Source organism: Crinia signifera, chromosome 1 (assembly GCF_055691185.1).
Source record: "Crinia signifera chromosome 1, ASM5569118v1, whole genome shotgun sequence".
In the NCBI taxonomy this organism is placed as follows: Eukaryota; Metazoa; Chordata; class Amphibia; order Anura; family Myobatrachidae; genus Crinia; species Crinia signifera.
The window spans coordinates 150,348,586-150,363,076 of NC_139217.1; the positions used below are offsets into that span (position 1 = coordinate 150,348,586).

The window sequence follows — 14,491 nt, forward strand, 5'->3', positions numbered from 1 at the left end:
TTAAAGAAGAGGAAATTGCAAGTGAGACTGATTGAAACAGAAAATAAAAGGAGCTGCAGAACAGTGCTTCCTGGCTTGCGATGCCATGTGCAGTGGCATACTTCACACAGAGCCATATTAACAATGGGGCAGATGGAGCTGCAGCTTCAGGCCTCCACATAAAAATAGGCCTACCATCATAACAGAATGTTGATCACCAGACAGACACCAGCTGCCACGTGGTTGGCCACAGAGCATAAAAGTATTAAAATTGCATTCATATTTGACACATGTATGCCATTTTTCTACGTTTATATATTTAGCAAGATAAAGGGGCATGTACATACCCTCCAACTGTACCGATTTAGCCGGTACAGTACCGTTTTTTTGCGGTCTGTACCGGCTAAATCAGAGTGTAACGAATGTACCGGATTTTTAGGAATCCATCTCGGCCAATCATAAATGTAAACTACCTGAACGTAAAACTTCAGTTCAGCCGGAGCTTTATGACACGTGATGTTACCAGAGAGCGCCGGCCCTTCAGGAAGCCACAGGAAGCAGCGAGGTAAGGGCAGATTGCGCGGGGTTGTGTTGATTATACATTAAGTAAAATATGTCGGTGTGAGGATGTGTATATCCTGTCGGTGTGCAGTTTCTGCGACTGTCGGTGCAGCTGGACAGTATGCGGAGACAGAACTGTCGTAGAGGAGGGCAGTCCATTTGAAGCATAAACGGGCAGTGTGGCATATGCTTGGGGATGTGAGGGAGGAGGCAGCTGCTAGTCTATAGCCACGCCAAGCTCACACCGCGAGTCAAGGGGAGATGATGTATCAAACCTAAAGTGCCGCAGCATGGAGAACCCGGCTGCGGTGACTAACAGCGGAAGAAGTTTCAGGTCATCTTCCAGCCAGACCCCGCACAGCCGATGGGGGCTGAGGTAGGGACAGCCAGCACAGCCACAGTTATCTCTTTTTTTTTTTTTTTAAATGGGATGCTACAATTTTTGGGGTATGAAGTGGAAAGTAAAAGGGTCGTGGCCACTCCCCCTTTTCCCATGGCCACGCCCCTCTATCTTAGGCCACACCCCCGTACCGGTTTTTTAGTCCGATATGTTGGAGGGTATGTATGTACATGGCTACATGGCATTAACATCACCTCCTCCATTTTCATAATAGTCCCTTGAACAGTTTCAGCTCCAGGACCATTAGGCCCTTAATCCGGCCTGATTTCACAATACCCTAGTTACTGCCCTTAGCACATAACCCTAACCTCTTCTCCATAGCCTAACCCTAACCTCCCCGTAGTGCCAAACCCTAATCCTCCTGTCCTGCAGCCTAGCCCAAATGTAGACTGTCTGACAATGAGGGCATTTCACATGTTGACATTCTGAGACTGTCGACTTATTGACATTTTGAAAGTGTTGACATTGTAACTGTTGACATTGCGGTATTGACATTATTATTGTTGATCTAATGCCTACACCCTGATAGAGTTAAGCTATATGTATGATATAGTGTTGGCAGTTAGAATTAGTCAATATTTAAGCTGCAGTTTTGTATATTAGCACATTTGTACTTTGTGGTACTATCTACTGAGTGACAGTTTAGTGCGCTGTGGAACTGGACGCACATCAGATAACCACATGATAACTTGTCCAAGATAATAATGTTTTTCCTTTGTGCTCAACCATAATAGACTACACATTAGAAACAGCAATTCATAGTCATCCCGTGTCTTGTACTATTTAATCATATGTTTGGGCTCATGAAAGGCCAGTCAGGCTGTCTCAATATTTACTCATCATCACTGAATGTTTATTCTCCCCTAACTAATTACTTTATAATGAAAACCAGTATTTGTTTCTTATAAGAATGGTTTTATACTTCCAGTATAACGTTCTAATTCCTGACTATTAATGGTACATTCACTAAATGTGTAAACTAATATTAATTATAACCGGGTCTTTGTTTTGATATACACTTTGGGCCTGATTCTGGTTTACTTGCAAAAGCAAATTCTCTCTCTAATGGACAAAACCATGTGCACTGCAGGTGGGGCAGATGTAACATGTACAGAGAGTTGGGTGTTATTTTGTTATTGTGCAGAGTAAATACTGTCTGCTTTATTTTTACACTGCAATATTGGGGTATATTTAATGGGTTTTAGCGAGCTATGACGGCGAGCAGTGCTGATTGTTTGCCATCATAGCTTGTGGGACAGTATACAACTGACCCCCCTTCACTTTTTCTACCTCGCTGGTTCTTTTCAGCGAGGTGGAAACGGCGAGTGTGGCTGTCAAAATGGCGAGGATAGCTGCTATATGCGGTGAACCTCACCATTCTGGGGTATCCTCACCGTCCTCTGATTTCCCCGGAACATAGAATAGGGTGAGTGGCCGGCAAGGGGGTTAAACTGCGAGGATGGCTTGTTTTCGGCGATCCTACCACCTGGAATAAACCCTCTCGCCGTTGTCATTGAATACCGCCCATAGATATCAGTTTTAAGTACAAACCCCCACCCAAATCTAACTTGCTCTGCACATGTTACATCTGCCCCACCTTTAGTCCAGCATGGTTTTGTCCATATGAGAGATGATTTGCTTTTGCAAGTGAACCAGAATGAGGACCTCCTTTTCTTGTGTCACTTTATCATCAAAATACTTAGATTTATTGTGATACTCATAAATAATTTCTTATTATCTCCACTTAACAAAATTCATAGTACAGTTAAAGAACAGCCGTAGCCAGGGGCGTAACTATGCTGAGGCAGCCACCGCGGTGGCTTGGGGGAGCCAGGGTCTGCGGGGCGCCTTTAAAATACCCTACCTGCCCATGTATAATGCTGCAGCTTCGTGTGGGACAGCGGCGCCAGGTATCAGCGGCGGATGTGAAGTACAGAGAGCACGCGACGTGCTCTCTGTACTTCACATCCGCCGCTGATACCTGGTGCCGCTGTCGGTGTCACACAGGCAGCAGATCAACAGCAGGGAGCGCGACGCCTCCCTGAGTCCCTGCTTCCTCAAATAAGTAACTTCCCGAGTAACGTGCGGGAGTAGCGTCCAGCGGCGCCATATAGCCGCTACAATCTGCCCGTTTTGCGGCGGGCAGGGGCAAATTTAAGGGGGGGGGGGTGGCAACTGTGGCACCAAGTCATTGCTGCAGCTGCCAAATACAGAGCAGCTGCAGCAGCATCGCTGGAAGCTGACAGAGACCGAGAGCAGGATCCCACACAGTGAGGTGAGCGGGCACAGGGACAGTTGTGTGGCTGCAAGAGGGAGGGATTGAACGTGACTGTGATGAATAAATTTTTTAATAATTAAATCTGGGGGGGGGGCGCAAGAGACTTTTTTGGCTGGGGGGCGCAAAATTTCAAGCTACGCCACTGGCCGTAGCTTTGTTCAGTTATTGTAGCTTGAAGGAACAAGCTGCAAGTTCTGATTGACAGCTTCAGTGGATTATTATTACTTTAGTTACTATCTGCAGCTCTAGGTAAAATAAACTGTCTTTATCTTTCAGCACGTCATTTTATTTATCCCTGTAGCATATACTTCTACTGCCCTGAGCCGGACGAACCTACTGCATCATAGTGTTTGGGGCTTATCTTGTTCCTAGGCATAAATTGTTCCACTTTTGTCAATCACCATGATGACAAAAATGTGATGATAGTAGTGGGCGGGGGAATGATTGTCCAAGACTGACAAAAGATAGCCCTAGTAAAGCAGTTATATAACCACTTCTAGAGATGCGTGGTTGGAGTGTTCAGCATGAAATACTGTGCTGTGCTGCAATCACTAAATATTTTCATGCATATTTTCTAGTGTACGCATTATATCGCTAACGATGTGCACTTCTGCAGATATTTAGCGATGTCCTCATCATCTGTATACGCAGGACAACGAAGGGTAACTCTAGCAATGAAAATGACAAATTTGTATGCACTTGTCAGCATCACGCTGGGTCCCCATCAGTAACAATATAACTGGGTGCACATATCGACTAACATGTATACACCTGGTGGTATAAAACTGTCTTAACTAGAGCTTTTTGGGCCCCATAGCAAAATATTGAAAGCCCCCCCCCCCCCCCCCCAATGAAAAAACAGATAGACCTTCAAATAAAAACATACTCCACACAGGAGGCTCACCCCTTTACCACCATAATGTGGTGCAGTACACATTTTCATCTGCTGGAGGGGACAGAGAGATGCTATGCAATATGGAGGAGATAGATGAAAGGTGGTAGGGAGGTGACAGTGATGCGCAGGGCAGTAGGGAGATGACAGTGAGATGCCGCACAGTAGGGAGGGGATAGTGATACGCAGGGCAGTAGGGAGGTGACAGTAAGACGCAGCACAGTAGGGAGGTGACAGTGAGACGCAGCGCAGTAGGGAGGTGACAATGAGACGCAGCGCAGTAGGGAGGGGATAGAGTGACACAGAAGGGTAGGGAGGGGTTAGAGTGACGCAGGACAGTAGGGGGGTGTAGAGTGATGCAGGGCAGTGGGGAGGGGATAGAGTAACGCCGGGTAGTAGGGAAGTGACAGTGAGACGCAGCACAGTAGGGAGGGGATAGAGTGACGCACGGCAGTAGGCATAGGCAGCACATTTTATTAGGGGGTGCACCGTCAAAGGGGTGTGCATAGCGCCATCTATTGGGCGTGTCTAATACCGCCAATTAGTCATGTCTACCATCATCGATTGGCACTGGCTACAATATATATCAGCCACACCATAATCTGTCTATTTCAGTTTTAATCTTTTAATTACTCTGTGTAACAGTACATGCAAATAAAGTTATAATCATATATGGATTACGTAGGTATGTAGTAATATGACAATGGTCTAGTACAACTAACAATGCAAACACATTATTGATTGATAGGTACTTCTTTTAATGGAATACAGTTCTAAAAAGCAAAAGTCTTTTGCTGGTATTACTAGTGGCAGAGGTGTTCATAAGGGTGGGCACAGCATTAGGGGGTGCCTGTGCACCCCTAACACTCAATATGCACACACCTATGGCAGTAGGGAGGGGATAGAGTTACGCAGGGTAGTAGGGAAGTGACAGTGAGGTGCAGCGCAGTAGGGAGGGGATAGTGATGCAGGGCAGTAGGGAGGGGATAGAGTGACACCGGGCAGTAGGGGGGATAGATTGACGCAGGGCTGTAGGGAGTAGATAGAATGACGCAAGGCAGTAGGGAGGTGACGGTGAGATGCAGCACAGTAGGGAGGGCATAGATTGATGCACGGCAGTAGGGAGGGAATAGAGTGATGAAGGGCAGTAGGGATGGATAGAGTGACGCAGGGCAGTAGGGGGGATAGAGTGACGCAGGGCAGTAGGGAGAGGATAGAGTAATGCAGGCTGTAGGGAGGGACTAGAGTGACGCAGGGCAGTAGGGAGGGAATAGAGTGATGCAGGGCAGTAGGGAGGGGATAGAGTGACGCACGGCAGTAGGGAGGGGATATAGAGATCCTAGGTGGTGGGGAGGGGATAGAGAGACACTAGGCAGTGGAGAGGGAATACTGAGATGATAGACAGTGGGTAGAAAGGCAATAGGGGGTAGGGAGGGGCCGGAATAGTGAGACACTCTAGTAACCAACACCAATAATCACCAATTACATATATACATATGATCAATTATTTGAAATGATGCATACAAGTTCTGTCATTTCAAATAAACACAAACATTTCCTTACCTCAGCCTGTCTGCAGCTGCTCCTCCTGGCTGTCAGGCTGCCACTATACAGAGTGGTTCTTGACAGACCAGGAGGTAATTACCACCTCAGCCCGATGTTTGCAGTCACTGGGACGGCTGGGCTATGGTCATGTCCCCTAGGTGCTGCTTAAGTAGAAGTGGCCCTGACTGTAGGCTCCGCTGGCCCACCGCGGTCACCCGTACAGCCTCCCTCCCCGCAGCCGCTACCCGGCATCAGCTGTCACACAGACCCCCGCTGGCTGGTGCCGGACATCAGCGCTGAGATCACCTGGAACCCCCACCTGCCTCGGCCCGGCAACAGCGCCGTGGTCACGCGGACCCCCTGCCGGCTGCTGCCAGACATCAGCAGTGATCCGGACCCACCCCCTGCATCAGCAGTCACATGGTCCCACCGGCCCGTACCTGACATCAGCGCTCTGGTCACCTGGAACCCCCCACTGGCTGCTGCCTGCATCAGCTGTCTACCGGACCCCTGCAGTGCCCACACAGGGTCAGTCAGTGACCACCGATCACACAGACGCATGCACCGCACTGCTCTCCGCCACAAGTAAATTATATTTTAAAAAATCTGAATGGTGCAGGGGGTAGTTTGCTGGGCCCGCGGGCCCCCCACCCTCCAGGTGCACCCCCTGCTCCCTCTATATTTACGCCACTGCATATGCTGAATAAGGAGTCTCTCATGTTTATATGCATTAGCGTATGCTGAGTCAAGACATCTCATGAATATATGTTGCGTATGCTAAATCAGAGGCATCTTATTATTATATGCAGCAGCGTATGCTGAGTCAGAGCCTGAGCATCTCATGATTATATGCAGTATGGGCTGCAGGGCTGCAGCGCTCTCCCAGGTAACATCTGCCACTGTAATGAAGTCAGATCTAGCCATTGAGACTGTGCTGGCTTCACTTTGGGAATCGAACCCATGACCTCAGTGCTGTGAGGCAGTAATACTAACCATTACACCATCCGTACTGACCAAATTATTATTGTCATCTACAAATTAATTTGTTAAAATAACATAATATCACAGAGTATAGGCATTAAGATTGAAGAAAGCTATAGATTTGACCCATAATCAACCAATGAGGAGCTTCTAGCTAATTATAACTATAATAACTATCTTCATCTGCGTAAGTATGCCCTCATGCACCCACAAGTCATATGTCTGCTGACATGCATACAGTATCTGCATATTTCTCAGGGCAATGTAACACACCCTTACTGTAATCTAACTTCACTTGCATGCCCTTAGTTTACCCCTATCCGCCCCTCTGCTAGTGAGATCTGTGCACAAATATGCATGATGTTTACTAAGCATAAACCTAACGGGTATGGATCATTAGGTCACTAGCATGTTGGTCGGCAGCCATTAGGTCGACATGCATTTAGGCCGATATGAGTCTAGGTCGACATGCAGGAAGGTCGACATGAGTCTAGGTCGACATAGGTTAGGTCGACAGGGTCATTATGTTGACAGTCAAAAGGTCGACATGGTGATTTTCACCATTTTTGCCCAGAATGTCGACACAGTCGACATGGACACTGAAATGAAGCAATCGCTGTGCTCGCCATGCTTCGGGCATGGTACACTATTTTATTCTCCCACCACACCCTAGTGGATGGTATGGCATTTATTCTCCCACCACACCCTAGTGGATGGTAGGGCATGTGCCTGTTGGCACATGTTGGCTCAAAAATACCATATATACTCGAGTATAAGCCTACTTTTTCATTTTTTATGCTGAAAAAGCCCCCCTCGGCTTATTCTCGAGTGAGGGTCCCACTTGAGTCAATACGTTTTCCCAGTTTTTTTGTTGTCAAATTAGGTGCCTCGGCTTATATTCGGGTCGACTTATACTCGAGTATATACGGTAAATAAAATAAAAAACATTTTGACTTTTGACTGTCGACCTAAATCATGTTGATCTAATGACCCTGTTGACCTAATGACACTATCATCCTAATCCATGTCGACCTAGACTCATGTCGACCTTACCGGTGACCCAATGACCGTATCCCTACCTAACTCAGCCTGAGCCTATAGTGTGTAATCAGAGCTTGCACATTCTGTCATGGATGGGGGGGGGGGGGGGGGGGATTATTCACATTGCATTGAACCCCTTAAATGAGATTGCATTTAAAGTGGAACAGAAAGCATCTATAAAACTGTTTGTATTTCATAATCTTAGGTACAACCTGAAGTTTGTTTCTGCACAGGTGCCAAAAGGTGTGTGTTTAGTGGTAGGTAAACAATACGTGGGCCCCAGCCTTTCTGATGGCCCCTTCTAGCTAGGAAGGCACCCCTAGTATGGCAGCCACCACCAGTCCTGTGTACCTTTTTTTAACCCCTCAAATTGTGGGTTTTCCTGGTTGTCCTGCCCCAGAAATACTCATCACTCAAGCTGCAGCTGAGCCACTTATCTTCTGCAGCAGCCCCTCCTCCCCTGGCGATCCGGAATATGATTGCCAGGGGGAGAGGTGGGGATAGGGAGGTGAGCAACAGGGGGAGGAGGAGTGTGTGTGTATATATATATATATATATATATATATATATTTATATATATATATATACATACATACATACATACATGCATGCATACATACATACATACATTCTGTATTTTATTCAATTACTTCCCACTATATGTACACATATACTCACATGTTTTCTCTTTCTTTGCTTTCCCATTCTCCTGACTCCAGGCCAACATTGCCTACCTAGAACCTTTACAATCTGGTGAACTACTGTATTATGCAGTAGACTAGATATGGGTGCCGGATGACTCACCAACAGTCGGGATTTCGGCGGTTGTTTGTCAGGCTTCAGAATCCTGAAATTTACAAGCGGGATGCCGACTGTCTACGACCCCCATAGAGGGGGAATATGCGAGCCACCGAGCCCACAGCATAGTGAGCGCAGCGAGTCTAACGGGGCTTGAATGCACATGCTCCTCTGTCAGGCTCCTGACTGTCGGGATTTTGATGTCGGAGAAACGACCGCCTTAATCACGACTGACAGCGCCTTCTACCATACCCACTAGTTATGAGCCTGTCAAAATGAATGAACAACATAAGTGATGGTGAATGTGTGGACCCGAACAGGGCAATATTTGAATTGGCCTGTTGGGAACCATCGAGTGGTGCAAAAAACACTTGAATCCCCAATAGAGGTAGGAGCAGTGTTAGGCTTTAATTACATAGTATAACACCTATATTGTTTTTCAGAACCATTTCTAACTATACATTAGAAGCAGTGCCAGATTAAGGTCTAAATGGGCCTGGAGCTGAAAGGGCCTATTATGTGCAATAATAGGGGTTGTGGCCAGCACCTAATAATGTGGGGGGCGTGACCAGTGTTCTGGTTGGGTGGTCTGCTCATGGGTGTGTCTCTATTTGTATAAATACTTTCAACTAATTATATATGCCTGAAAAAGGCAGGGGGCTGGCCAGGGCTGTGGAGTCGGTAGATAAATGGCCCGACTCCGACCCCGACTCAGAATACGGCTGACCCAGACTCCTCGACTCCGACTCCTCTGTATTAATATGCGAATGTATTTGATACATTCCTTGAAAGAAAGAAAGGCAACATACATATTATTACTACAGAAACTAGAGGCTGGGAAGCCAACAGTCTACTGTATTGAACAGTTTAAGCAAAGGACAAACACAATGTTTGTCCGCTGGTTTGCTTGCTCGTCACCGTTCAATTCACGGACACAAGGAACAATTTCTTTACCGAATCGTTACTGGCGACGAAAAATGGTGCCTGTACATCAATATGAACCAGCGTAAGGAATGGCTTAGCCAAGGTAAACAAATGACCCGGCGCATAAAACAACATCTTCATCCGCGTAAAAAGATGTTGTGCGTATGGTGGGAGAGCTTGGTTGAATGAATTTTTCGAGGTATTGAAAACCTTATTGAACGTTTGAAATAAGTTGTAAACTACAAGGGAGAATATGAATGCTTTTTCATGGTCACTTAACGTGTTCGTTTTGCGGTTACGTGAGGCACTGCATGCATTGGTCTTTATTCTTACAGTAGAGAAGTCATTAATTATAATTTTTGGAGTCGGAGTTGGAGTCGGTGCATTGTTTGCTGACTCCGACCCCAGGTACTCGAAATTTGCTCCGACTCCTCGACTCCGACTCCAACTCTGACTCCACAGCCCTGTATAGTATAGGGTAGAAAATGGCAAAAAGGTTGGCATATGCAAGGGCCTGGCACAGGAAAGAGGGAAAATAGAAGCTGCAGATAAACTTACCATCCAGCGGCGGCTGCAGACTTTGGGGGTTATTTTGGTTCACTCTTTCTGCTTTCTGACAAATTCCTTCTTAGATGGACAAAACCATTTGCACTGCAGGGGGGCAGATGTAAAATGTGAGTTGACACCTATACAAATCATGCAGCACAATAGTAACCCCCTTATACTGTACTTGCCTCTTACACATTATGCCACATGGAATGAGCCAAAATTCACACCAACTGAGCCAAAATCAACACTATGACACATGGATTGAGTCCAGATTAAGGCAACTTTCTCATTTGCCACATGGATTGAGCCAAAATACACACTTTACCAAATGGATTGAGCAAAAATTCACAATATGCTTCATAAGCTATAGCTTCGGAACCAACTGACCCATTTACATGAGACAATTAACATATTGAAGAACTTTTGTGTGGGCTTCAAATGATTTTGGTCCCATGAAACTGGGCCATTTGGTTCCAGTGAAATCTGCCCTCAAACCACATGAACAGCCACCAAATTACATTCAGAAATGAAAAAAATAAATTTACCTGCAAATTCTCTGGAATTAATTAACCCATATGGACCAGCCTGGGATCAGATTAAAGGCCCAGCGATTTGGGTTTGACTGAGATCAACCTTGAGCTTCTGTAATGCCGGAGGGGGAACTGGCAGCTGTTTGAACCGGGTGGGGGGCGGAATTAGCGGGTCCAAAGTTATCCAATGGGGAATACATTCCTACTTTGCCCGGCGGTATCTCTGGTTCCTGGGGGGGGCTAGCGATGCGGGGCCGGGCTTGTTGGAAAGCCTTGGCCCTCAGCTACAAAATTGGCCTATTTGGAAAGTGGGCCTGGTGCTACAGCTCCATCAGGCCCATGGTTAATCTGGCTATAAATAGAAGCATGCAAAAATGACCTTCCTACCTCTGTCTGTCCATTGTTAGTTCTGTTTTATCACTGTTGTTTCCACTTATAAAGCTCAACAAAATTTGCTGCACTATATAAGAAACTGTTAATAAGAAATTTAAATATATCAATTTTTTTTAAATGCCACTGAATTCTTGTGCTGACATAAATCCTCCATGTTTATATATAGCACATGAGCTCCGTATGACTCCGTATGTAGCTTTCACACACTGGTGCATATCATTTTACTCAGCAGAAGCTGCTTGTGTGTTCTATTCACTCCATTTTGCAAATACATTTCAACAGAAAAGATGCAAAGGGGGCAGTTTAATGTGAAAGGATGCTAGATATATGTGGACAAATCTATATACAAAGAATGTTAAATGTTTGATGAATCACAAAGATGAAACCTCCATTGGAAAAATCGCTTGCTTGTGAGAAGTGTGTATTCATCACATTTCAATGTTGGGTAACTAGGAAATCACATAATGGACATGGTTAACAAACTGATTGATTGATTGATGGTCTCCCTTTCATTTTAAAAATAAAAGAGAATATTGTGTGGTGTGCTATCAACAGCTGCTGGCACAGGGTTTGTCAGGCCCGTTTATAGAATTAATAATTTCCCAATACGAATGTCCTCTTTAATTTTAACTGAAAGAATTCGTGATCAAGCAATATCTCAGAAGATTTTTATGTCCAGAAGATTTTGAGGGTCAACTGTGGGAGGGTGGACACGTCACTGGCAGGTAGATGGATGGAGGTTAAAACACCATTTTCCACTGGTGCTCAACGCGTTTCCCCGGTATCTCCAGCTTCATCAGGAGCAGATAACATCTGCAATATCTGCTCCAGTGACGTGTCCACCCTCCCACAGATGACCCTCAAAATCTTGTGGACATAAAAATCTTCTGGGATATTGCTTGATCCCTAATTATTCCAGTTAAAATTAAAGAGGACATTCGTATTGGGAAATCCTTGAAATTATAGGACAAACCACAGGACACCTTGTCACAGACCCTGGCTTCTAAACCAACCAGGCACAATGGGATGGTAATATACAGCTTCATTCATATAATCTACTATTTAAACAGCTCGAAATCAAAGACCCTGATTATCCCCGTGATAGCCATTTATGATTGTGTGCTATGAACTGCATGTTCTAGAGCGATTCACCTTTTTACTTATATTTACCTTTTAGATATACTTGTTGTTATATTAATAAATTGTTTATATACTTTTTGAGAACCGTGTATTGTAGATTTCTTTACAGCCAGCGCTGGCACACCTTCTTTTTCCCTTTAATTTTATCCTGCATGTATTTGAGAGATTAATCAACATAATGTTTAATATTAGAGTATATCTATGCATCTTATACCCCTTTCACACTGCACTTTTAAAACGGTATATTGTCGTTTTTTTTTCCATTTTAAAACGCTTAAGGCTGCAGTGTGAAAGTGCCAGAGTTGATTTACCGGTTAAAGTTAACTGGTATTTCAACACGTTTAAAAAGCAGAGTCCTACACATTTCAGAGCCGTTTTTTAGGCAGTGTGAATGGCTCTATTTCTATGGCTTGAAACGTGTCCCTTGGGGTTAAACGGGTTGAATGTTTGAATGGTATTAAATGCTTTTTAAAACGGTTTTCACCTGCAATGTGAAAGGTCTTAAGGTTCAGACCCGTTTTAAAGTCCCATTTAAGAATACAGGTCAATACCCGTTTCTGCAATGTGAAAGCAGTATTAAAGGTTACATTTTAAATGTACAGCAAATAACAATACTATTGTTGACATTATTTAGGACCTATAGTGATATCTCTAGGGACTGTATAATACATAGCCAGTTATAAATGGAATGACCTAGTCCCTAAAATAGCTTTGATGATAGCATTTGGGATGGTGATCTGAGAATTCCTTTACCAGAAAGATCTGTGACCTATTTATGTCACTTACCTTTTCCCCTTGCTTTACAGTGTGTTGTACAACACTATATGACTCTGACTGCACTGTGAAGAACACATGCTTTAGGCTGGGGATGGGAGGAAACAGGATGGAGATTGTGAGTGATAGCTTTTTTGATGAGAGCCAGATCTGAGGATGTTACAAGTAGAGGCCTTGCAGGGAAACTGATAAAGAAAATAGGTTAATGAGCGTTTTGTCTGCATTGAATGGATTTCTATCATGCTGTTGAGAACATCCTATAAAATAAGTTGCAGCAATCACATATTACAATGTTGCACCCTTCATGTGAAGTATAATACAACACAATACTTCTAACATTCCCATCCAGTACTTTCATATTCTGCAGTGAGTCAGCCAAGACAATGCAAATGCTGCTTTTAACATGTTAACTTCCAAAATGCAGCTTTTCCCTTGAAAGTAAATCCTTATAATCTTATTTGCAAAGTTAGAATTCAACAATAGTCTTCTTTCAGGGTTTTAGATTATTGTGTGGTTTACCCAGAAACTGTGTTAACAAGTTTTAGCCAGTTGCATGGTTTCTTGGCTGCATTGCAATCTAATTCAGTTCCACGAGCATCAAGAGTTCCTAAGAGAGGTCATTAGGGTAACTGTCGTTACAAAGAGATGTCTAGGTTATGAAAATAGAAACTCTTTTGAAAGGGCAACAATATATTAGAATAAATATGAGATTTTTATGATGTACTTTACTCATAAACTGGTAAACCAGCTGATATTATATGACTCCCTAGGTTCTCTAGGGGTGCAGTAGCATTACCAAATAAATGAATACAACAAATGTGTAACATGAGTTACCATCATGGTAACTCACGTTACAGTGTGTTGATTAATGGTGTATGTTTTATATTCTCTGGACTTTCCATCTGTCTATCTTTGTTTTGTAGCATCTTAACTTGCAAATTTTAATATTAAGAGAGCCTTTTCATAGTAGCAGCTTGGCATTATGTAGAATTTCATTTATCTGTAATAGTAATAAATTTCCTTATCCATACCAAAGACGCTATAGTTCCATACATGTACCCCTTGTTGCAAGCATTGCCTTCAACAGTTACAAATGTAAATATCTGGTCAGACGGTCTAAGCTCTAAGTTTAAAAACAGATATACAGTATAGCGGAAGCCATGAAACATTTAGAAAAAGACAAGTGGGGGTAAATGTGAAAAATAGTAAGTACAGTACAATGTGCCTCAAACTTTGTTAAAGTTGTCGATGGACCCTCAAATGTCAAAGTTAAAGAACCAAGATGAGATAGCTGACATCAACAACCAACTTGATTTTGAATCCATTTCTACAAATGCTAAACTAGTGTTCATTCTAGCACTCTTGCAGTTCCTCCTTCCTGCCTGGGGTGTCGCTGTCTGCTGTGGTTCTTCAAGAACAGTCTGGTTTGTATCTCAATGCTGAGATACAAACCAGACTGTCGTAGAAACACCACAGCAGAGAGTGATACCCCAGGCAGGAAGGAGGAACTGCAATCACTTTACAAGGAGCAGGGTGCTAAAATGAACACTACCAAACCATTAGAAGACAATGAAATTACTGGCTTTCTAACAACTGAAAAAGCTGAAAGTTCCCTTCAGTTCCTATGCCCCTGCCTTCATAGAAACTGATGAATTTGCACCAAGGACCTTATTCAGGTCCATTCGTACAGACCCCTTTGTTCACAA

General features: G+C 44.1%; 1 protein-coding gene across 4 annotated transcripts in view; it reads left to right on the forward strand.

Annotated features, from left to right (window-relative positions):
- The window catches only part of SLC4A4 (solute carrier family 4 member 4), a 245,286-nt gene that overhangs the window by 77,400 nt on the left and 153,395 nt on the right, over nt 1-14,491 (forward strand). The window lies entirely within an intron of this gene.